Consider the following 25363-nt stretch of genomic DNA (forward strand, 5'->3'; position numbering starts at 1 on the left):
GGTATATTAAAACTGAACCAGCCTGCAAACATCTGACTTTAAACATTGCAGAAGTGATACATTTCAGGGCCTCCCCTGGTGGTACAGCAGCTGAGCGCTGGGCTGTGAAGCTGCCCTCGCAGCCTCTGCAGCTCTGGTTCTATCCCCAGCCGCCAGGCAAGGGTCCCACATGGCATGACAGACCTCTCCTGCTGCGCCCGCTGCTCCCTCAGCAGTGTACTTCATCAGTCTGCCTGTTCTGTTCCCCGCTCTGACTCTGGTGAGCTCTCTCACCCTCCTGTGCTTCTGACTGTACCCAGTGCTTGTATAAATAAATAAATAGATCTTTAAAAAAAAAAAAGTGACACATTCCAATTGCAGAAATATTGGGAAATGAAGGTAAATAAAAAGAAGATGGAAGACTAGTGCATAGTCAGTACTCAATAATTGTCAATAATGTTAGTAGATTTTTAGTGGAATTATATATATTATTGCAAAGTTATATTCATATAGGGGTAAAAATCTGTGGTCATCTTTTCAGTTTGTCACCTTGAAAATCAGGGTTGCTATGTACAAATAACCACTCCAGTCTTCTTATGGTGTTAAATAAGGTTCAGTGCTAAGATAAGTCAAGGACATGATGAGATATTATCTCAGGATAACTAATTTACAGTGTACCAGTGGACTTTTATATACTTCAGCATCTTGCTGGAAGATGACATCTGAGAATTTTTAACTGCAGTGTGTGTTGGTATAGAATGCTGCTCAAGAAATACAACAAGAAAACTATAGTACAGTACAGATATAGCATACTCAAAGCAAAATATTGATTTTGAAATGGGATTGAATACCAGAGTGCTGTACTGTCTTCTGAATACAGTGCTTAATTAGCATTATTTTTGTAACAATGATACATTGCATTCTAAAAATCAAGAAATAAAGAATCCCAAAAGACACAAAACTTACCCAGAATTTTATCTTGTTAAAAACACGGCAAACATTTTTCCAGATGTACATTTCTTTCTATCCTTGTAGAATTTCTATACTTATATGTATAGAAGTCAATATATAATTCTCCATAAATGGAATCCTATCACAATGCTGTTTCAGAACCTATTTTTTTATACCAAAAAAAATGTTAATAAATATAGGTCCTCTTTTTGAAGATTCCATAGTTTTGTAGCATGTAATATAATTTATTTACCAACCAATTCAGATAGTGTCTCATTTCTATTAGTATAAACAAGACTGAAATGAACACCTATTCATACATGTTTGTAAACACTTGTTCAGCTGTCATTTGATTAACTCCTTAGATTATGTCCCTAGAAATGGGCATTCCTCAATTAAAGGGCACATACATTCTTTATTGCTTCATTATTTTATCCAGAATCTCTATTGGAGAAATTACAGCAATTTTGCTTCCCATTAACTTTGCACGCCTCCACCTCACCTCACAACCTTGGCAAGTCTATCAGTCCTTCTAGACTTTGACACATTTGTAGGCAGTACACATATTCTTGGCTTGGTGGGTAGTAAGGCATCCTGGTGTATTTCAGGAGGTATCCCACCTGAAGCTCCCCATGACTTCAGTGTGTTACTGCAACCAAGAGATAGAGCATTGCTCATTCTACAGCAAAGAGTATAAAAAATCCTCTACATCATTCCTTTTTTAAAACAAAAATAGGCGGAACGCTTCATGAATTTGCATGTCCACCTTACCCAGGTGCCATGATGATCTTCTCTACATCGCTCTAGAGTGTTTGTGTGTTTGTGCTACCAAAGCAAGCCCCCTATTCATCATTCATTTTTTTAAAGATTTATTTGTTTATGCATACAAGAGCTGGGGTATAGGCCAGAGGTGCAGGGGCTGAGAGGATTCATCAGAGACAGAGTGGAGAGCAGAACAGGCAGACTGACTGAAATACACTGCTGAGGGGAGCAGTGGGCGAGACAGGAGAGGTCTGCTGCGCCATGTGGGTTAGATCCCTGGCCAGAGTTCGAACTTTTGCTGCAGTAGCTGCAGATAGCTTCATAATGCTAATGCTTAACCCCTTGAGCCACCGGGGAGGCTCTATTCATCAATCTTGTTCTAAATCCCTTCTCAGCTGCCTGCCTCTCCACCCAGCCCAGAGTGAAAATTCCCAGCCTTTTCATCCTCTTTCTCACATTCCCCCACCCAAGTGGTTCTTGGAGAGATTTTTTCACTTCAAGAGCACAGCTGATATAAAAATAATCACTCCAACTGACTTTTAAATTTGGTTAAGTGCTATGAAAGAAAAGTGAAGGATATTATGAGAGAAGACAAGGAGACTTATCTAGATGGGGAAGGTTAGAACAGGCCTCACCGAGGAGTACATTGAAGTGACAAACAGGAGGATGTGGAGGAGTTTGCTGCTGAAGACGAGGGGGCAGCTTGTAGTTAGGAAAGGATCTAGTGCTTGAGGATGGAGAAGGCCAGAGTGGCTGGGTGACATTTAACACTTGTAAAATGAAAAATATATTCCTACTTTGGAGCTTCAAAAACTGTTAAAAGAGCTGAGATTTGGGGGCCTCCCTGATGGCGCAAGGAGTTAAGACGGCAACCTATGAAGCTATCCGCAGCCACTGCAGCATGAGTTCAATCCCCAGCCAGGGATCTGACCCACATGATGTGGCAGATCTCTTCTGACTCACCTGCTGCTCCCCTCAGCAGTGTGTTTTCAGTCCATCTGCCTGTTCTGTTTGCCACTCTGTCTCTAATGAATCCTCTTACCCCCATATCTCTGGCCTGTACTCCAGTTCTTATATGCATAAATAAATAAATCTTTAAAAAAAAAAAAAAGCTGAGATTTTGATCAAAGTCCTGGTGGCAGGGATTCATTTAAAAATTAACATTTACTTTTACATTATAAAAATAATACATGTGCATCATCTTTGTAATAATATTTCCCATTTATGTTCTAAGTAAGCTGTATGCATTAACTCATCTGGTTTTTACAATAACTCTGTGATGCAGGTACCATCAATACCCCACCCCTACTCCACCCACAGCTTCTCCTCTTTCCTGCTTTATTTTTCTCCAAAACACTCTACCACCTGGCATATGTTTCACATATGTATGTTTAATTGTTCATCTTTTCTGCTTAGAGGGTAAACTCTCAGAGGGTTAGTATTCTTACATTCTTTTCTCTGTTTCTAGTGACTATCACATAGTAGATTTCACACATCACACATCAACAGATTTCCTGAATAAATCCCCATTTTGTGGATGATGAAACTCAGACACGGAGACATTAGCCTGTCTGAGGTTACTTGGCAGGTAAAAGAACAGGGTCTTAGGCAACTGGGCTCTTAATCACTGTGCTGTTTTCTGCCTGTCCACGCTCAAAATCCAGAGCAAAAGTAAAGCTGATAAAAGTTTCCTCTCCTCCCTGTAAAACCGCAAAGACTAACCTCTGTCTATACTTGCTTAAATATATTCTTTTTGAAATCTCAATGCCTCTACAGGCACATCTGTCTATTCTTTTATTTTCTGTACAAATCAGATCAGAATATTTGTCCTATATTTTACTATTTTTATGATGACAGCTCTGTGTCTTTATTTTTAACAACTAAATGTTAGTTCATTATATGTATGCATATCTGTTTCAATACAGCTTATTGAAACAGAACTTGAAGACTAGGTTGAGTCTAGTTGTTTCTATGGTAACAGCGCCACAGTGAGCTTCCTCCTCCATGTATTGATGCAAACTCGTTTGAGTCCATCTGTAGGGTAAATTTTTTTAGGTAGAAGTAGTGAGTCAAACAGCAAGTGTTTAACATTTTAGTAGCTGTGTGTCAGGTTGGTAAGATAAAGTTTTATTTTTATTTACTTTATTTTTGCATATAAGAGCTGGGGTGTAGGCCAGAGTTTCCCAGGGATAAGAGGATTCACCAGAAACAGAGTGGGGAGCTAAACAGGTGTATCTTCTGAAATATATTGCCAAGGGGAGCAGTGGGCCAGACAGGAGAGGTGTGCTGCGCCATGTGTGGGTCAGCACCCTGGCCACAGCGGTTATTCCGCTGAGACTCAACCCCAAGGCCACCAGGGTGGCCCCTGGTAAGATAGAGTTTTAAAGATAACGCTGGCCTTCTCCACATGCAGTCAGACGGAGGAAGGAGGCTTTGGCCATGATGGCACATCAGAGTTTATTCTCAAAGAGAATCCCTGAGACACGGAGTGCCCTACTGGTTGGTTGGTTCCATATAGTTGCCTGCTTTTCCCGGTCAGGGCAGATGGGCCTGATGGCTAAATTACCAAATTTTCTGAAATAATTAGCCAAACTCTGAGCTTTTCCTCTATCAGCATTGGCTCCCTGGTAAGTAATAAAAATTGTGCCATTTGTCACATTTTTCTTAAGCTCTCCTTCTATGTCACACCAGATAAAGCACAGAACAGATAATTATAGTGTTTGACAGCTGCTGGAAGAAAATATCTTTTTTATACTTCCTAGGTTCTCTGCTTTTCAAATTCCTTTAAGTCTGAGAAACCTACTATGAAGTTACCCCCTCTTTTTCTTCTTTGATGTGTCAGGATTATTGAAGGCATTTAAAAAGACCCACAGAGCCATGCAGTCTGAAAAATAAATACATTGAGTTTCTTAGGCCTAGAATTTGATTTTTTTTTTAAATCTGAATCTTACCACTGATACAAAATAAAAGGAAAAAAATGGGCTTTAATATAAGAAGGTAAGCCTGCATGTTCATTGGAGAACCCCTCTCCTTCCCAAAACAATAAAGGAAAGCTGTCTCTGAATTGGAAAGGAAACTGAAATTATCTGATTTTGCTTGAAATTGGTTGCTTTGATCTCCAACCCCTTCTAGACTAGAAAACCCACAAGAGACAAGCACTGGTTATATCTATTCGTCTGACTTAGTTCAAATTCTTAGTGCAAGGATGGTTGTGGCCCAGGCTAGCTCTTAGGAGAAGTCAGATATGTCAAGACCTGGGCGACTAGCTGTTCCATAAACTTTGAATTGATGGGTCAACTTGTTTTTCTTGTAAAAATACTTTTAAAATTAGTGCTAAAACTTCCCTTTGTACATATTAATTCAACTGTGTGAATCATCTATAAAAGAAAAGAAGGGGCTATACCCAAATATAAAATAAGAAACAAATTAGCAGGAAGTCAGATAAAACAAAGAACTGGAAAAAATGGGGTGGAGAGAAAGGACAGATTTTTAAAAGGACGTATATAACGTTTAGTCACGTTATCTACAAGACTACCCCGGATTTTATATTCGCCAGCCAGTTTTCCTCATGTGCAATAGATTTATGTAAGCTTTCAGAGAAACATGTGCTTGTGACCACACACTGGTTTTAGGCAGACAATTGCTTACACATCCTCATGTTGGTCAAATGATGAGTAACGTAAGGGAGTGGACATAAAGAAGTGTGAGCACTATACCACTGAATGCAGGCAAGTAGATTTTTAGGTGCTTCTCTGCAAAAGGAGACATCCTTTTAATTTCTAGATAACCTAAAAAAACCCATCAGAGATGGATGGGTTGCGTCACTCTGGGGAGTACCATTTAGGGGTAAAATTGTCACCTCAAAAATGCTGGTGTTGGCATGGACCTCAGTGGTCATCCCGACCTGGGCATCTTCACCAGTCCCCTCCAGTAGCTGGGTGGGTGCTTATCCTCAGCTGGGTCACACTGCTTAACATTACAGATATTTAAAAAGGAATACTTTTTACCTTTTGTAATAAGTTCACTATTTCTAAAGTAAATCCATACCGCAGGGATAAAAATTATTCTTTTTTAAACATTTGCAATTGTTAAGCAAAATAAGTGGTCGCGAGATGGCCCCATTATTTCTAGTATTTATGTCCTCCACCCTATGTCCTTTCTGGTTTTTTTTTTTAAAGATTTATTTATTTATGCATATAAGAGCTGGGGTACAGGCCAGAGGTGTGGGGGGTGAGAGGATTCACCATAGACAAAGTGGGGAACAGAGCAGGTAGATTGACATCCACTGCTGAGGGGAGCAGCGGGCAAGGCAGGAGAGGTCTGCGGCGCCATGTGGGTAGCTCCCTGGCCAGCCGGGGATCAAACTCATTCTGCAGAGGCTGTGGATTGCTTCATAGTGCGGAGCTTAACCCCTTGCACCACCAGGGAGGCCCCCTTTCTGCTTTTAATCTCTATTAGGAATGTTGACCATTGCTATCCACATTGGTCCCTGATTCCAGAAAGCAGTTCCTCAGAGCTAGAAAACACCAACGACAGGTTTTCTCTGGAGATAATGGGCCATTGCCATGTTTTCTCCACTGAATACTTATTTTTCCTCTTCTATTTTCAACTTTTTTAAAAATATTATTTTTAGCTATTTTTATTTTTAACTGTTTTTAACTTTTAACTCCCTGAAGTTTAAAGTAATTCATTCACCAAGTATTTATCGAACGTAATGAACTGAAAAAGACAGAATTACATGGGGCCTCCCCGGTGGCGCAGCGGTGGAGCGCTGGGTTGCGAAGCTGCCCGCGGCCTCTGCGGCGCCGGTTCGATCCCCGGCTGCTCCCCGGCCACCGGAGGAGGGTCCCACATGGCGCGCGGACCTCTCCTGCCGCCCGCTGCTCCCCTCGGCAGTGTACTTCGGTCCTTCTGCCTGCTCTGCTCCCCGCTCTGGCTCTGGTGAATTCTCTCACCCTCCCGCGCTTCTGACTGTACCCAGTGCATGTATAAACAAAACAAACAAACAAGCAAACAAACAAATAAAAAAAAAAAAAGAAAAAACATGCCTCTATAAAAAGACAGAATTACATGACATGAAACCAACACTGACAGCACACACAACCTTGAAGGGAACAGCAGTTATAGATGATGCCAGGGGCCAGGTAGGAAGGGGCCATGGGCAGAGCACAGCCTCTGGGGCCACTGCTGGCCCCAGGGTAGTTTCACTGCTTGCGAGACTCATTTGTTAAAGGAGCAAACCCCATTCAATTTGAAGGATCGTTGTTAAATTTAGAAATGAGAAAAAATATGCACATTGACTAGTTGCATTTGTTTGCTAGGATTGCCGCTCCAGAAGCTGGCGACAGCAATCAAAATTTATTCTCTCACAGTTCTGGAGGCTAAGAGTTCAATATCAGCACATGCAGCTCCCTGCTCTCTCTGACTGTTGTAGGGAAGACTTCTCTCTCATCTCCTACCTTCTAGTGGTGACCAGTGATCTGGGACTTTCCTTTATTCTGCAGCTGCAGCACTCCCCTTCCTGCCTCCACTGTCACTTGTGTCTCTCCCCATGTGTCTCTGTGCCTTCTCACAGCCATCTATATGGACACCAGTTGTTGATTTTAGGCTCCATCCAACTCTATTATAACCTCATCATCTAATTACAGTAAATATGTAAAGACCCCATTTTTTTTAAAGATTTATTTATTTATGCATTCAAGAGCTGTGATACAGGCCAGAGATGCGGGGGCGGGGGTGGTGGTGGTGAGAGGATTCACCAGAGACAGTGGGGAATAGAACAGGCAGGTCGACGGAAATACACTGCTGAGGGGAGCAGCAGGTCAGCTTTGCCATGTGGGCTGCTCCCTGGCTGGCTGGGGATCGAACTCGTGCTGCAGAGGCTGCAGATTGCTTCATCATGCAGTGCTTAACCCCTTGAGCCACCAGGAAGATCCCTAAAGACCCCATTTTTAAGTAATGCTACGCATTGGAAGGTGCTAGGAAAACAAGGATTCTGGAGGGAAACAGGCCCACCCAGTACACTGGCATATAGCCTGGGCTCAGTAGGCGCAACTGGTTATGCCAATCCAATGCCAAAGTGCAAATAGGCACAGGAAAGTTATTTTAGTGTGGATGAGTGTGGTTAAGAGTCTAAACCAGGCTTTACATAAGTGGTAAATTTTAGTAAGAACTGAAGATGTAGCAGGGCCCTTGAGGTGGGGAGAACGTCTTGTCAGTGTTAAGTTTGACAGTAGAATTTTAGCCGTGTAAAATCGGCTATTAATGAGATAGAAATCTCTTGGTGCAACAGGAATTCGAAACAATCTTTTTCAGAATGGATACACTATTATCGCTGCTGTCTGTGATCAAGTGCTTTATAATAAGTTGCTCTGAAAAGTAAGGGTTGAAAATAGCATTTATCATCTCATAGTTTCGCTGGGTCAGGAATTTAGGAGCAGCTTAACTGGGGGATTCTGGCTCAGAATCTCATAGGTTACGGTCAAGTTGTCCATCAGGGTTATAGTCACCCAAAAGCTTGTTTGGAACTTGAGGATCAGCCTCCCAAATGTTTACCCACATGGCTATTGGGGGCCCCTCAGGTCTTCATGTGTGGGTCACTCCATAGGGCTGCTTAGGTGTCCCTATGACGTGGCTGCCAGCTTCCTTCCAAGCAGGTGGGTCAGAGAGAGCCAGGAGGAAGCACAAGACCTCTTAGGACCTAGTCATTTCCACCATATTCTGTTCATTAGAAGCAAGTCCTCAGTTCATCCCACATTCAAGGGGAGGAGAATTAAACTTTCTCTTGAGGGAGGAACATCAAAGAATATGTGGACATACTTTTTAATTCCACATAAGGGCATATCATAAAATCACCCAATCCTTTTGATGTTGGATTAGTGCCCTAAATCTGGTGTCCCTAAATCTCCAGGATGTTATTTCTTGATGCAATAATCATCTTGAACACTCATAATACGCCGGTATTGCACATGCAGCTAGGAATTTGGGACAAATCGACCCAACACTAACCTCAAGGAACTTGCAGCTTATTGGGTTAGGGGGATGATGTCCATAAATACACACACACCAGAGTAGAAGTGAAATATATTTTATTTTATCATCTAGAGTAATTTCCTTTGGTCTCCAATTGAAGTAGCAAGGATAGGATGTTAATTACTATCTATTAGCCTTTACAGACACTGGCACTGCTTAGAGTGGGAGGAAAGAGCAAGTTGTTTGTTTATCAGTAAGTATAAAAATAAAGAAGTAGGAAGAGCTGTCTCCTTTCCTCCTGTGACTGCTAGCGAGCAGAAGGATCATCTGAGGCCTTCCTGAATATTCAGGAGAATGGCATTTTGCCTTCGTTTCATGCTTGGTCCCAGGTCCCATCTCTGCTTTGGCAGAGTGAAAGGCTGCTGTGGACTCAGTTCCCAATGTGGTGCTCCAGGATGGCCCCAGGGGAACCCTTTGAGTCTTAATGTGCCTTAGGCACTGTTGGGTGCAGGGTGGTTGGGGGGGTGTGGGAAGGAACAAAGGAACCCTGCTACCAATTTTAGTTCCAAATAAAGGAGCTCTCCACCTTCTGCCTTGCAGCAGAAGACATCTGAGAACGTGAAGTCAGGCAAATGGCTTGAGGTCGAGCAACCTGCTTTAGATGGCACTCGTTTCTCTAGCTCCCCTTCTGCTGATCCTACCTCCCTTTTCACAATGAACAATATTAAAGTTTCCCAAAGGAAAATGCTGCAGGTCAGTAATGGCACTGCTCTCCCCCTGCCACTTGGTTTAGTTTTGGGTGCTTCCAGATTTTCTGCTGCAAAGTCTTATAACCCTGTCCAGGCAAAGACCAGATGCAGAACCCTGTGTGGGAGCTTGCCCAGGCCGCCTCCACCTGGTGGGGTCCTGGTTTCTCCCTCCTTGGGCAGGCACTAGCTGCCAACAAGATCCTCAGTCCTTTGGCAGCTTTCAAAGCATCTAGCCAGTCCTATACGAGAGAGCAAGCAGCTGTGCTCTCCAGCCACACTCTTACCCTCGAGAGGACTGTCTGTCCTCGTTGCTAAGTGGAAAAGCTGAAGCTGAATTTAGGAGTTACCAGTGGTGGCTCACCAGGGCTGCTTACACGATGCCACATCTTTTCCCGCAGAGAAGAGAAACTTGAAGAAAGAGTTCAGATTTCAATAATTACCTCTAGGCACTCTTATCTCTCTCTTTTCTACTTTTCAAAAACAGTGGGTAATATAATTTTTAAGCATAAAGAAATAACAACGATGGTTGGAGTAGAAGGGGTTTTCTGGAAATTCTGCAACAGCATAGGAAACTCAAATAAATAAATAAATAAATAAATAAAAGACTAAGCCAATCTCTAATTCTTCACCCACCCAGCTTCCCAGATTAGTACAGGTGCTTCCAAGCTGTCACAGGTGGGGCTAGCTGGAACCTGCTGGAACCCAGATTGCTGAGCCCACCCTAGAGGTTCTGATTCATGGGTTAGTGGTTAGCGAAGAGGCCCAAGATTTGCATTTCTGACAAGTTCGCAGGCAGGCCCTGCTGAGGCCGGCCAGTTGTAGGTGTCTTCACCTTTCTTATGTTTCTTGTCGCTGGTGTCCTGCCACCACACTTGGAGAACCTCTGGTTTCAGTTTAGGGCAAGGGCAGGAGCTTTGAAAGTCAGGAGGGCTTGGACTTGACTCCCAAACAGGCAGCTTATTTACCAGCCATGTGACTTTGTGGCATGAGCCTGGGTAGCTCCAAATTGGGTTCTTCACCCTTCATATGGGGGAAATAATATCTACCCCACGGAGTTCATTGATTCAGCAAATGCTTCTTGTCTGACTATTGCAGCTCTGGGCTGGGTCTACTATAGAAGGGGGGTCGTGACAATGGACACAATAGTCTTTGATTTCAAGGAATTTTAGGTGGTTGTGAAGATTAAAGGGAGAAAACTTACAAGGTTTCAGAACCACGAGAGATGTCTAATAAACATTAATTTTATTTCCCGCACAGGAGGTAACATGATTCTATTTTGACATTTTTTATTGTTTGTCGAAAGAAGTTATTCTCAGATTTTACAAGCAAGCTATGAGCAGCTCCTAGTCCAAATGGAAAATGTGAGGAATGGGTGCTGTATGGGTTGAATTGTGTCCTCCAAACATTCATTTGTACCTGAGATTACCGTGCCCCCACCCCGCCCCCACCGCTGACATACCACACAGCACCTCAAAATGTTATTTGAAAATAGGGTCTTTGCAGACATAGTCAAGTTAAGAGGATGTCAGTCATGGCTCCTTATCCAAAGGAGACATTTAGGGCTTCCCTGGTAGCGCAAGGGGTTAAGTGTCAGCACTATGAAGCTATCCACGGCTACTGCAGCACAAATTTTTTTAATTTAAATTTTATTTTTATATTCCCCATACAATTACAACCCCCTTATTTTTACCCCAAGCCCTCCTTTCCCTGCCCCCCACCCCCCATAGAGTGTCTCTTGTTCATAGTTATTTGTTGATTTTGATATTTTCTTTCTTATAGTTATTCTTTTTCCTGGTCCCTTATTTAAGTTTTCTAGATTCCTGCTATGAGTGAGACCATCCAGTATTTTTCTTTTTCTTTCTGGCTTATTTCGCTGAGCATGATCCCTTCTAGCGCCATCCATGTTGCTGCAAATTGCATGTGTGTATCTTTTTTGATCGCTGAGTAATATTCCATGGTGTACATGTACCACATCTTCTTGATCCAGGCATCTATTTTTGGGCATTTGGGTTGTTTCCAAATCTTAGCTATTGTAAATAGTGTGCAGCACAAATTTGATTCCAGGTCAGGGAGGTGACTCATATGGTGCAGCAGACCTGTCCTGTTTTGCCCGCTGCTCCCCTCAGCAATGTATTTCATTCACTCTGCCTATTATGCACCCCACTTTGTCTCTGGTGAATCCTCTCACCTCCCCATGTCTCTGGCCTACACCCCAGCTCTTGTATGCATAAACAAATAATTTTTTTTTTAAAAAAGGAGCTATTTGGACACAGACACACACATAGGAAAGATGCTATGTGAAGAGTGGAGTTGGGCCAGCAGGAACCAAGGAATCCAAGGATATCTGGCCATCACCAGAAACTAGGAGGGAGACATGGAACAGATTCTCCCTCACAGCTTAGAAGGAATCAGCCCTATCCACAACTTGACATCAGATTTCTGGCATCCAGAACTGGGAGACAACACATTTTTTTTGTTCAACAATGCATTCCTGTGTATAGTAATTGTTAGGGCTGTTATGGCTGATACAGGTACTGGGACATGATGATAGCACATCGTTTAATGGGGTGCTTCAAGAGGTGAAGGAGAATTTTCAGTTTCTACCTTATACATCACTACTTGAATTTGTTTACTAACATGTTTGTAATTTTAAAAAATTAAGTGTAGGTATAATTACTGCTAAGCACTCTTAAAAGAGTAAACTCCCCTGTCTCTGGATCTTTTAATCTCTTAGTTAACCAACAGCTTTAACTACCTGTCAGGTCTATCAGCATTGCTGTACCTGGTTGAAGCTTGGATTATAAGACCTTGCTTTAATTCATAAACAATAAGAAATCCTCTAAAACATGCGGGGAAGTGTGTTTGTGGGAAAAGTACAGTTAGACATGGGGTTGTCTATCACACAGATGCAAGTCAGAGAATTTACCACCTAATTGGAGAGAAGAACCGGGAGGTATCAACAAAACAAGGTGGTTTATGATCCGACCCATGAATGTTGTGGAGGACAGAGGTTCTAGAAGGATCAGGGACCATTCCAAGAAGCCCTGGGAAAGGGTGTTTCAGTAGGGACTGGGAGATGTAAGTGGTGCAGGGCTGGGGGGGCATCATGTGGGGTGAGAAGGTTCTGGGTTTTCTTCTGACCCTTTCATTTAGAGGATCAGTCATAAATGTGTGCCACTCTGCAGGAATCAGTGCCATGGGCAGGATGACACTGTTTAAATTTATATTTTGAACAGATAATACAGACAGGCAAGCAATTCAAAAGGTGTAAAGGGCAGCAAAGAGGATCTGCTTGCTGCGCTCCTTCACAAGTGTAGAGACTTAAAGAAAAGTATCTTTGCTATTTCTAGAATGAAGGTCAAGTTAGATGAGGCCCAGAGTGACTAGATTTCAACTTTATGGGACAGTGGTTGGGCTCTGCTGGTGCAGGAACTTGTTCTACTGTTGGAAAACTTTTTTAAAATCACCTGCCCAAGTACATTCCCCCCAAACCCTGCTCCCAGATCTTGGCCCCAGGCCACAGCAGAACTGACTTAAGCGAGAGCAAGGCTTCTGTTTGCCATTAGGATGAGTTTGGCCAGAGCAGGCCTGGTGTCCTAGAGTTAATTCTGTACTCGCCCACCTCAGTTTCCCCTGTGATGGCAGAAGGGTGGGTTCAAATCTCAGCTCGTGACACGTGGCAGTGGCCGAGGCTGGGATGTCCCAGAGAATGGGCTGGGATTTGTATTCAGAACTTCTAGAGTCGCAAAGCTGGCATTAATAGCTCCATTAGTCATCAATGTAGATTTCATTTTATGGGAAAAGAGGCATCTACCCAGGTGTCTTTTCAGCCTTTCTGGCTCATAGCACTCACACTTGATACTTATCAGTACCCAGAGCTGATAATGTCCCTTTGCAGAGATAAGACTATAAGAGAAACTGTTTCTGTCACCCCCTCCTCCACCAGCAGACTAAGGCTTCCTGATTTCCTAATTTATCCTCTAAAGAACATTTCCCTATGGTTGGGAGTCATCTGTGAAGCACAATGGCAGTGCTAGCTCCTGGCCGGGGTGGCACAATGCTGTGGCCGCCTCCCCCCACATGGCACTCCCTGAGCACCCAGCTCCAAGAATCCTGCTTTAAAAAAAAAAAAAGTTTCACTCTCAGGGAGGCATTCACTTTAAAAAAAAACAATACTTAAAATTTTTTTTTGAATAGGTAATTCATCTACGTGGTAATCAATTCAAAAAGCATAAGTGTCCTCTTACCCTCATCCTCCGTCACCAAGTTGTCCTGCCAAGATACAGCCCCTGTTGCCATCACATTTACTACTGAAGTTAGTCTGCATGGCCAAGGCATCTGTAGGTGCTGTACATGTACAGAAGACATGGTGAGAGTCCTGATCGTGGGCTTCTCTCTGTGGGAAAACCAAAAGCCAAGTAGGAAGATGCTCATGCAGCAGCATGCTTGTTCCAAAATCAAAGTATAATGCACCCATGATGAGGAATTCTTTTAAATTGATTTTAATTATTCACCCTGGGATTGGAGGTAGAGGTGTTGAATTTCAAACTAGGTAAACCAGGAGATCAGAGTATGGACTGGAGGTAAAAAGAAATCAAGGAGGTATTTCATTCTTAAAGTTTGTTATTTTTTTTTTTTAAAGTAAGATTTTTTTTTTTAAGATTTATTTATTTATTTATTTATTTATTTATTTATTTATTTATTTATTTATACAAGCACTGGGTACAGTCAGAAGCGCGGGAGGGTGAGAGAATTCACCAGAGCGGGGAGCAGAGCAGGCAGAAGGACCGAAGTACACTGCTGAGGGGAGCAGCGGGCGGCAGGAGAGGTCTGTGCGCCATGTGGGACCCTCCTCCGGTGGCTGGGGAGCAGCCGGGGATCGAACCTGCGCTGCAGAGGCTGCGGGCAGCTTTGCAACCCAGCGCTCAACCACTGCGCCACAGGGGAGGCCCAAAGTTTGTTATTTTTCATCTGTCACTTTCTACCTGATATCATGTCTATGTATATATTTGCAGCATTCTTATATTGTGTATATATCTTATAAGATAGTACCTTTATACTAGCATGTTAGTGGCACTCCCAGGGATTGTGCAGCGTACAACCTATGCAGCTGTACTCTGTGGTCCCTGTATATATGCCAGACTTGCCACAATCATATTTGTATTCTTTCACATTATACTTAGTGAAGATTTTTTTTTTTTTTTTGTGGGACCCTTGCCGGTGGCAGGGGATCAAACTGGCGCTGCAGAGGCTGCAGGCAGCCTCGCAACCCAGCGCTCAACCACTGCGCCACCAGGGGAGGCCCTTAGTGAAGATTTTTTAATTGAATTACTTTGAGGTAAACTGGTGGCTGGGGCATAAGGTCAGAATAAAGAAACATTGGAGATATAAGCAGAGGCCAGGGAGTAAATGCCCTTATAAACTTTGCAGGGAAGCTGGTGTTTGCTTTGAGGGTATCAGTGGTACAACCTTATTTGCAGTTCAGATGGGTCACTGGCTGTACCCTGGAAAATGTCTTAGAAGGGAAGAGGGAGCAGAGCCTAGGAGATCAGTGAGTAGACTCCTCTAGATAAGAAGTTACTGTATTTTGACTTATTTCTTGGTGGTATGGATGGAGAGAAGTGGACTGATTCAAGAGATATTTTGGAAGTAGAAAATAGGTAGGTCTTGTAGATTACATGTGGGGACTAAGAGATAGATGTCAAGGCCAGTTTTTGGCTTGAGGAGGTGCTGAATGTTGCAGTATTAATATCAGAGCAAAAGGTCAATGCCAAGACTGGTATTTAATTTTTTAAGTGTTTGAGACTTAGTAACTATTTTGAAAAAATAAGTAAAAATAAATATCGAAACATTTCAAATGTACTTCATACACATCAAGTAAAATGTACATTTATAAAAATATAAGCATTACTTATTATCATTGTAACACAAATTGTTAGCAGATAAGTGTAGAATTCAAAAACTACTGAAGACCAATATTGCCACCACAAAGCAAGTTAGATATGGACCACCACAGGAGAGGACAACTGAGAACTGTTTTTAAATGTTGGATCTAATGTAGTTGAGAAATGCATCCATAGGCAGTTAAAGATAAGGACTGGCTGCTCAAGAGTAAGGGCTGGATTCAGAATAGAAACTTAGAATCATCAGATCATGAAGGCAATTGAAATGGTGGTAGTAGCTTTGTGTAAAAGAGTTGAACCGAGCTTTGGAAAAAGCTAGAATTTTAATTAAACTAGAAGGTATGTAAGGAAAATGGTAGATTTGCAAGCTGAAGAAAAGAGAAAATGGAAGAAAACTGAGGAGTTAGGGGTACAATTATACTGTTTGTGTTGTACTGGTGAATGTTTAACAACTGACAGTCTAGAAAAGTTAAGGTTGCTCTGCTTTAAAGTGTTTGCTAATGCCAATGGTGTAAATACTCCCACCATAGTCAATTTCAAGCTGTCAGGGTCAGTGAGTATGGAGTTGGGCAGAGATGAGCATATTCAGCTCTTGTGAGCTCATACAAGGGAACTCCAGCTCACAACTGGATGTTGTCCTGATGGAAACCCAGTATTTTGTCGGGGAGAAGTGGAGGATATGCTTAAGTGATAAAATGAACCACTAATGAGGCTATAAAGATAGGTAATAAAAAAAGTCCTCTCTGGTGGTGCAGGCAGTTGAGCACAGTGCTGTGAAGCTGTCTGCAGCCTCTGCAGTGCCAGTATGATCCCCACCGGCAGTGGAGCAACACACATGGTGCAGCAGACCTCTCCTGCCTTGCCCACTGCGCCCCTCAGAGTGGATTTAAGTCAATCTGCCTGTTCTGTTCCCGGCTCTGTCTCTGGTGAATCCTCTCACCCTCCCGCAGATCTGGCCTGTACCCTGATTCTTGTATAAATAAATAAATCTTTTTAAAAAAAAGGTAATAAAAAAGTTGACTTGGGTGTCGAGAAATTGAAACATTTATTTATTGTTGGTAGGAATATAGAATGGCACAGCTGTTGTGGAAAATGGTTTGGCATTTTATCCAAGAGTTAACCAGAGTTATCGTTCGACCCAGCAATCCCACTCTTAAATATAGTCCCAAGAGGACTAAAGCATATATACATTCACACAAAATTTGAACATAAATATACATAGCAGCATTCTTTATAGCAGCTCAAAATTGGAAACAACCCACATTGAGGTCAAGATAGCAGGGATATGAAGAGGGAAGGTGAGGGTTAAAAAGGAAAAGATATATGGAAAATTAAAGAAAACGTTGTGCATCTAGATATTGAAATATTATATAGCCATACGAGGAATTAAGAACTGATCCATCCCCCAGTATGGATAAACCTTGAAAACATGCTATGTTAAGACAGGCACAAAAGTCTGCAGAGTATATGATTCAACTTTTATGAAATATCCTGAGTAGGTAAATCCATGGAGACAGAACATTGATTTGTGGTTGCCAGGTACTAGGGAAGAAGATGGAGAGTCATTCTCACCCGACTGCTAATGGGTGAGAATTTGAGGACTCCTTACCCCAGTTTGAGAAACTGTTCTTGGAGATTGTAGTGTTGCGGTCACTCATTTGTATTTGTTCCACTCGAGTTATGGAAGCTACTGTAATCATAGTTATAATAGCCCCCAAGTCCATCCTCGTCTTCCAGGGTCAAGTTCTCCATCACAAATTGCTATCATCCAAACACTAAGCTGTCCTTGGAGACCTTTGCATAGGCCAGGAGCTAGTTGGCCTCTTTCTTTCATGTATGATTAAAAGCTCAGGTGAAAAAAAATTTAGTGGAACATTTTGATCTCATTAAAAAACAAAAGAAGCACACCTTTGAAATATAATCTCATAAAGCCCTGCCTTGTAGACAGATGTGTGTACCAAACTCTCACCTATCAGAAAGGGACTGGAATTTATAAAGGGACATTTTGTTTCCTGGCTACAAAGCCATTTCAATCCTAAGGATAATTATAAGCAATAGTGAAAAGCCCTCTGCACCTGATGGGCTGGTTGCAGTAACCCAGTGTCATAAATGTCAGAGACCAACCTTTCCCTTGGTGAGATTAACTCTGGGGGAGAAACCTAGAAAAGGGACAGATGTTGTTCCATATGTATGAGAAGACTGATGGAAGCAGGGAGTGAGTCAGGGCGGCAAACACCAGGGGGACTGGGGAGGCTCGAGCTGCCGCTGTCTTCATGGCTATTAGACCTGAAATGTCTTTGGGCTCCTTCCTCCTGCTCCCTTCGCCAGAATGAGGAAAGAATGGCCTTTGTGCCCCCTGGGAGCTCCCTCCAGCAAGGTCATAGCTATACCTGTTCATTTAGTGTGTGTGTCTTAAGCCAGTTTACAAAGAACTTTCCTGCATATAGTCTCCTAATTGTCCCAGGAGGTTCATGTTACTCAGTTTGGGGGAGGGGAAGAATCAATTTATTGGCTGGTGTGGGGGGAGGTTTGATGATTTGTCCTCGATCATAAGGTGCTTGGGGTGGCAGCACAAGATGAGAGTCTAGATCTTCTGGTTCTGATCCAGAGTGCCAGGCGCAGTTCAGAGGTGCTCGAGTGCCATGTCCCTGCCCCACCATTCAGTCACTCAACAAAGACTCATTGAGAGCTGCTGCCGGGCAGGCACCGTTCTGGGCACGGCTACGTCAGAGAGCAGAAACAAAGATGCCTGTTCTTATGGAGCTCACGCCTGATGCGGAGCTAGGGCGGGGGCAGGCAGGGACAGTAAGCACCATGGATCACTAAAATTATAAAGTGTGTTTGAAGGTGGTAGGTGCTATAGAAAAAAAAAAAACATCATTGAGAATTTGGGGAGCAGATGGCAGTTGTGAGCAGGGAGGTCAAAGCAATAGGGATATGGGGGGGCAGTGAAGTTTAGTAGGAAAGATATGTGTAAAGTGCCTGACCAGAGCCTGCTCACTCATGGTGGCCTCCGCCCCTCCCAGACCTCTCTTCCTCATTAGCCTGTCAGTGTCTCCCAGGAGCACCAGGCTACTGCCGTGCCCAAAATGGACAAGCAGCTTGACTTAAAGGCAGGCCGAGCAGCAGGGTCAGGGTCTGCCGGGCCCTGTCAGGCCCTGGGCGTGGTGGCACAAGCTGCACCAGCTGCACATGGAGACCCATTGTCCACTGGTTGAGCTGTGTCAATGGCCAAAGCGGGGGACACTGTTCCTGAGTCAGCACTCACCAGAGGAAGGGAGGAGAGAAGGGGAGGGAGAAGGTAGACTAGAGAATAACAGGAAAAGTCCTGTGGCCTCCACTCCCCTCTTCACAATAGGACAAAGTGAGTTTGCAGTGCCCCAGAACCTCAGCAGGATCATCCACCCAAACCCTGAGTGAGGATACGCCAAAGCCAAATGAACAAAGAACAGGAGCTTGTGAAACCATGCGCCTAAGAGAAAGTCCCATCTGGGTCCCTGATCTTCAAAATAAGACATTTCTCCATGGCTTTCCATGTTCTGTGCTATGAAGAGCTGTTTCCTCCCTCCCAGCAAAAGGCTAGTCTCTCTCCTTGATTGTTTCCTGGGATCTGCTCCCGTCTGGGTCAGGTGCTATCCAAACCAAGGTGTGTCTGCAACTGAGACAGTAAATACCTGTTGACCCTACTGTACCAAACTCAGGCATTTGCCTGGTCTTCTCTGCCCCCACCTTGAGATTCTCTCTAAAGGATCTCTCTACAGATCTAAATCTAAATCTAAAGAGTCTCTCTAAAGGATTGTCTGCTTTTCAGGGACGAGAGGAGAAGGGGTGAGTCTGCAGTTGGGCAAAGAGTAGGAGGCAGGGCCTCCCCGGTGGCGCAGCGGTTGAGCGCTGGGTTGCGAAGCTGCCCACGGCCTCTGCGGCGCCGGTTCAATCCCCGGCTGCTCCCCGGCCACTGGAGGAGGGTCCCACATGGCGCGCAGACCTCTTCTGCCGCCCGCTGCTCCCCTCAGCAGTGTACTTCGGTCCTTCTGCCTGCTCTGCTCCCCGCTCTGGCTCTGGTGAATTCTCTCACCCTCCCGCGCTTCTGACTGTACCCAGTGCTTGTATAAACAAAACAAACAAATAAATAAATAAAAACAAAACAAACAAAAAAATACACTTTAAAAAAAAAAAAAAAAAGAGTAGGAGGCGGCCTCTTCCGGAGCACAAGGCCTCTACTACAAACCTGGCTCTAATCAAAGTCCGGGTTTACTTAAGAACGTGTTTTTGACGTGGGCCCTGTCCCAGCCAAGACAAACCCAAGGCATGTTGATCCCCTGCTTCCTACTTTTTACAGTAGGTGATTCTAAGACTGAGAATGTGAGACTCCTGGTTGCCTTTGTCTATTCTGCTTGTGGGGCAGTAGTGGCTGGGGAGTTACTCTCTGCCCCCTCCAGCAGCGCCTGTGCTGTGGTTCTCAGACCTGCTAATGTTTTACCCCAGTGCATCCGTTTATCCAAATTGTAATGGCAGAAATTTATCAGTTGTGAAGCAGATGATGGGAATATGGGGGGAGGCATTTTATTTTTTTCATTTTTTTATTTTAACATTTATCATTTTTTACATTTTTTAGACAATATTTGCTTCCCCCCCCACCCCCTCAGATTGAGTCCCCATAGAATCTCCTTCCCCAAGGCACCCGTGCACCATCACCACAGTCCCCTGTGCTCCTACCTCCCTCCCTCTGATCCCTCTCTCTCCTCCCCTGCAGGATGTCTCTGGTTTGTAATTGTCTGTTTTTGCTTTGTTGTGTTTTGTACTGTTATTATAGGCATTATATTTTAAATATATGTATTTGAAATTAACCATAACAAAAAAAATTTTAAGAGTTAGAGATAATCTGCTTTCTCTTAGAAATCTCCCTTCCGGGTCAAGAATCTTAAAGAAACTCTTTAACCTAGTAATTCCATTTCTGGGAATCCACCCAAAGGAAATAATCAGAGACACACAGAAAGTTTCACTGTAGTGTTATTAAAAATAAGGAAAAATTGGACACAACTACTGTCCAACCATAGGAAAATCGTTAAAGAAACCCTAACACACCCATTTAAGACACGTGAAAGTGCTTGTGACCTAAATTGCCGTGAAAGTGTCATAATATAAAATGACATACCATATGATCTTCATTTTGTTTTTAAAAATGCATATGCACATGTCAAAGAAATCTGGAAAGCCATACTATAAAATGTTAAAAGTAGTTATTTCTGCTGCCCTGGGCTTTGGCGGATTTCTGTTGTCTTTTTTATCCCAGACTGTAGTTTATCTTCTTCAACGAACATTTATGACTTTGATAATTATTTTTAAAACTATGATGTGGGGCCTCCCTGGTTGCGCAGCGGTTGAGCACTGGGTTGCGAAGCTGCCTGCAACCTCTGCAGTGCCGGTTCGATCCCCGGCTGCTCCCCGGCCACCGGAGGAGGGTCCCACATGGTGCGCAGACCTCTCCTGCTGCCCGCTGCTCCCCTCAGCAGTGTACTTCGGTCCTTCTGCCTGCTCTGCTCCCCGCTTTGGCTCTGGTGAATTCTCTCACCCTCCCGCGCTTCTGACTGTACCCAGTGCTTGAATAAATAAATAAATAAATCTTAAAGAAAAAATAAATAAATAAAACTATGATGTGACATTTTATTTGTTTATTTATTAAGATTTATTTTATTTATTTATACAAGAACCGAGGTGCAGTCAGAGGCTTGGGAGGGTGAGAGGATTCACCAGAGCCAGAGTGGGGAAGAGAACAGGCAGACTGATGAAATACACTACTGGAGGAGCAGCAGGAGCAACAGGAGAGGTCTGCAGCCCCATGTGAGACCCTCACCGGCCGGCTGGGATTGAAATGTTGTTGCCGCAGAGGCTGTGGACAGCTTTACAGCGTGGCGCTCAACCCACTGCACCACCAGGGGAGGCCCTGATGTGACATTTTAAAGGCAGAGAGAAAAGGGTGAAAGGAAGAACAGATTTCCATGCAAGTATCAGCCATAAATTTGTAAGTTATTGGAACTGGGAGGAATCTTCGGAATCAGACGTGGCCTAAGTCCAACTTTCTCATTTTGCAAATGTGAAGAGTGAGGCCCCAAGGAGTGGAAGATCACCTAGGCATTTGTCCTTGGTCTCAGAATCTACTTCTTTTACCACCCCACTGAGCCCTCACTTCCCTTAGGACCTTTGCAGCCCAGGACATACCTATGATAACCCCTGGAAGCCCTGTTTGGGGAGCAGCCCTTTGGTACCCCAGCCAGATGAGACCACTGTGGCCAGCATCCGTGGCCAGCTGGCCAAAGAAGCACCCCAGCAGGAAGAAGGCACGCAGACCTCACCTCCACCAACTGCATGGTGCTTCTCCCTCTGACAGTCCTAGTTGGCCACTCTGTCTTCTCAGCTCTGCTGCTGTAGCGGCTATTACTTCTAAGAAGGTAGACTACATGTTTGTGGGTTCTGGTGTATGATGGTTTTAAAGGCTCATCACTTGGGATTGGAAATCCGAAGCAACGAAATAACCCACTTGAGCTAAAGCCAAGCCAAACCATTGTCAGTTGAAAAGGTTTTTGTGTTGTTTGAACCTCCAGTTGGCTAGGGAGCAGCCCACATGGGTGGGAGCAAGCAAGAGCATGCAATGACAATCATAGAAAACAGTGGCAGGTTGGACACCACTGCTTCACCAGCACATAATAGACCCTCAATAAAAGCTTGCTGAATATTAAATGGATGGACGTTTTCCTAGAATGTAGATTCATCTAGTCCAAATTTAACCATAGTTCCAGAGTTTAAACATTTTCATACCCAAAGAGCAGACTGGAAAAAATCTTTTTAGCACTTAATATTTATTTATTTTTAAAGATTTATTTATTTAAGCATACAAGAGCTGGGGTACAGGCCAGAGGTGTAGTGGGTGAGAGGACTCACTAGAGACTGAGTGGGGAGAACAGGCACATCTACTGAAATACAGTAGAGGGGAGCAGCAGGCAAGACAGGAGAGGTCTTCTGCGCTATATGGGTAGCTCCCTGACCGGGGATCAAACTCATGCTGCAGTGGCTGCGGATAGCTTCATTGTGCTGAGACTTAACCCCTTATGCCACCAGGGAAGCCCTAGCACTTAATATTTGCTTGCACAGCTGCATGCAGTCCAAGAGTTGTCAATAGCAGGTACAGCGCCAGGCTACCACTGGGCATATCCAGTGAGCCTGTGCTCATGCCCACTCTGTCTGTGCCCTGCACCCCTGCTTCCCCTCCTCCCTCTCAATATCTCTTGATACCAACCAATAGGATGATAATTTAAATTTATAGTTAAAATTTTATTTGGGGACTTGAATTTAGACTACCTGATCCTCAGGCTTCTATTCTCTACTCTCTGTGCAGGCAGGTATATGTATTTCCCCATTTTCTAGACGAGGCAACAGCGACTTAGAGAAGCTGAGTGCTGAGGGGTAATAAGGTGATGGAATCATTTCTAACTTGCCTTCCTATGGCACCCCGAAGAGATCAGCTCGGTCCTGTGGTCCTCCTGCTACCTGTGCTGTGGCCCACCTTCCTTTGTCACCTTGTACGTCTACCACAGGGAATGGCAGCCAAAGGCCTCTCTGACACCTCATCTCTAGCTCACCACCAGCCTCTAACCTCTAATCTATTACAGTTGACCTTGAGTAACTCAGGGGCCGGGGGTGTAACCCCCCGTGCAGTCGAAAACCCGCATACAATTTTCAACTCCCCCAAAACACAGCAATAGCCTGTTGTTGACAGGAAACCTCCTGATAACATGAACAGTCTACTGACACATGTGTTGTATGTCATGTGCATTCTCTGTATTCTTACAATAAAGTTAGCTAGAGAAAAGAAAATTCTATTGAGATCATCATAAGGGAGGAAAAAGTACACTTATGTATTTATTAACCAAAGAAATTCCACGTCTAAGGGACCTGCCAGTTCAAACCCATGTTGCTCCAGGGCCAACTGTACTTTGATAGTCTTTAAAAAAAAAAAGCTAAGACATCATTTGAAAGAGTAGAGGGGGAAGATGAAGAAAGGACACAGTCCCAGCCAGGCATCATCCTGACTTGGCAATTTTTAAAGTCACTTCAGCAGTTCACTTAATCCCTACACAGCAAGGACTGAAGTATTGTGTGTCTGAATGAATCCTTCTTCCCGAGCTGAAAGATCATGGTTACCAACAGCTGGCTTGATATTAGGCAAAGCAGTTTCCAACATCAGGTGGTTTTTCTCTTTTTCATGTTCTTAGCAGTATTATGTGTGCTGAGGAGAATGTGGAGGAGGGAGAGGGTGGATAGGGTGGGTGGGGCAGGAGGGCCTATCCCTCATGCCCAAACCCTTCCCTTCTTTCCTTGATTGTAAACAGACAGAATGAGGGGGTAGCCTGTTGTTGACAGGCTACCAACCCTGTCTGCTCTAAATGGGTTCTGCCATCCGCCACATTAAGACAAAACATACTTTAGTGCATAAGATGTTCAACAGAAAAGAACTTTAATACAATTAGTGTGCAATAATTAGTGTGCAATAAAGAGAAGAGAAAGAATATAGTTTCCAAATGAAGCACCCAAAGTTACCCACCCCCTCGTGGGTAATGCCCAGCCAAACAGGGTTGGCCCAAAGCAGAACCGCTGAGGCCCAAAAGCATGCCACAAGGCTAAGGTACCTTCTGGTGGGGACACATAGCAAAGGGGCAGAAGGGCCAGGCAAGTCTAGAAGGCAGAGAGCAGAATCAAAATGCAGGTCAAGATAAAGGCTGCCGCTGTCAGGTTCCCCATGTGTCTCTCATCCACCTCTCTTTCAAGCATCTCCTTCCCCGTCCCCAGGTCCCTGGCACAAGTCCAAGGCCAAGAAGCCAGTGCAGCTTCTTCTTCACATCTCCTGCTCCATGTGCCTCCTCCAGTCTCCTTCCTCCATCTCCCTCCTCTTCTTCTCCTGCTGCTCCTTTTCTCAGTCCTTTGTTCCCAGTCTTTATATACTTCATACTGTTACCATTCCCAGCTTCACCTCCCTGCCCAGAGTCACCTTCCTTAGGGTGGGGAGGGAACTCACACTGTGACATGTTGACCAGGCAGCAGCCCACCTACTGCGCATCATTCAAAGTCATCATGATGAGGTTTTGGGTCTCTCACCGTGTGTGTGGAGCAGTGTGCTGAGCGTCTATACTGAATGTACCTGTGTGTCTCCTTTGTGACCCTGCCCATGGCGCAGATCACTGGCCAGTGGCAGCGCTGCTGGAGAATTGATTTGTTCACAGAGCCCTGACTATAACTGAGGAGGTCTCCAATTGAACTGTCCTCTCTAAGCCAGCCTCCTTGGAGGGCATAAATACTGTCAAGTGACATGCAGTGAATTAGCACATATTGAAAGGGAAAATCTCCAAGGCTCAGAACCATCATTTTTCCCTGCAAAACTCCCACCCGAGAGGGCCCAGGGACAGCAAATGAAAGATGATGAAAGGAAATGGACTTGGCCTATGTGACTCCCAAAGGCCAAACACTGTCAAAAGGAACGGAAATTATCTCCTCAAACGCATCAGATACTTGAACACCCGTTCTCTGGTCTCCCCATGAACCTGGCTGCTGGCAGTATTATTTCATTTTCAGGGTTGGCAGCTAAATTTGGATGAGTTTGAGTTCGTGTTTGATCAAAAATAGGAGGGTGGAAAATTCCTGGGGAAGGCCTGGGATCTTGGCTCGGTGACCTGCCAGCTGTGTGACAAAGGGACAGGCCATTTCACCCCCTCGCAGTGTCTGCACAGCGAAACAGACACCCTGCTCTGCCTGTATCATGGGAGTTTGAAGATCAGATGAGATGGTGTTTGGAAACTGCAAAAGCTCCATGCAAATGACTGGCATAATTACGTTGTTCGCAGGGAGAACATTGAATCTTTTCTGCCTGGTTCCCTCAAGTCACTTCATTTGCATACTGAGGATTTTACCCCTTATTCTTGCACCAGAAGCTTTCAGAGAGTGTCATTTTTAGAATGCAATTGAAATAACTGTAGTTGCCCTATTTATCCTCGTAGT

The 25363-nt window shown here is 44.1% G+C and overlaps 1 protein-coding gene, 1 long non-coding RNA gene and 1 other non-coding gene across 5 annotated transcripts in view; 1 reads left to right on the top strand and 2 right to left on the bottom strand.

Moving 5' to 3' along the window:
* Nucleotides 1-25363, top strand: part of ELAPOR1 (endosome-lysosome associated apoptosis and autophagy regulator 1) — a 61886-nt gene that overhangs the window by 5634 nt on the left and 30889 nt on the right. The gene's annotated exons all lie outside the window — the stretch shown is intronic.
* LOC119235102 (uncharacterized) overlaps nucleotides 932-25363 on the bottom strand; it is a 67213-nt gene continuing 42781 nt past the window's right edge. The window contains exons 4-6 of one of the 2 annotated variants that reach the window (XR_008550435.1): nucleotides 13661-13809; nucleotides 1433-1579; nucleotides 932-1092 (exon numbers count right to left, since the gene is read on the bottom strand). This is a non-coding gene — a long non-coding RNA (uncharacterized LOC119235102). The other variant, XR_008550434.1, reaches the window with a different exon arrangement.
* Nucleotides 1661-1769, bottom strand: LOC119237326 (U6 spliceosomal RNA). Its single transcript, XR_005123265.1, has one exon. It is a non-coding gene; the product is annotated as a U6 spliceosomal RNA (small nuclear RNA).

Source organism: Talpa occidentalis, unplaced genomic scaffold, assembly GCF_014898055.3.
Source record: "Talpa occidentalis isolate TD23 unplaced genomic scaffold, MPIMG_talOcc4v2.1 talOcc4.9, whole genome shotgun sequence".
Taxonomy (NCBI): Eukaryota; Metazoa; Chordata; class Mammalia; order Eulipotyphla; family Talpidae; genus Talpa; species Talpa occidentalis.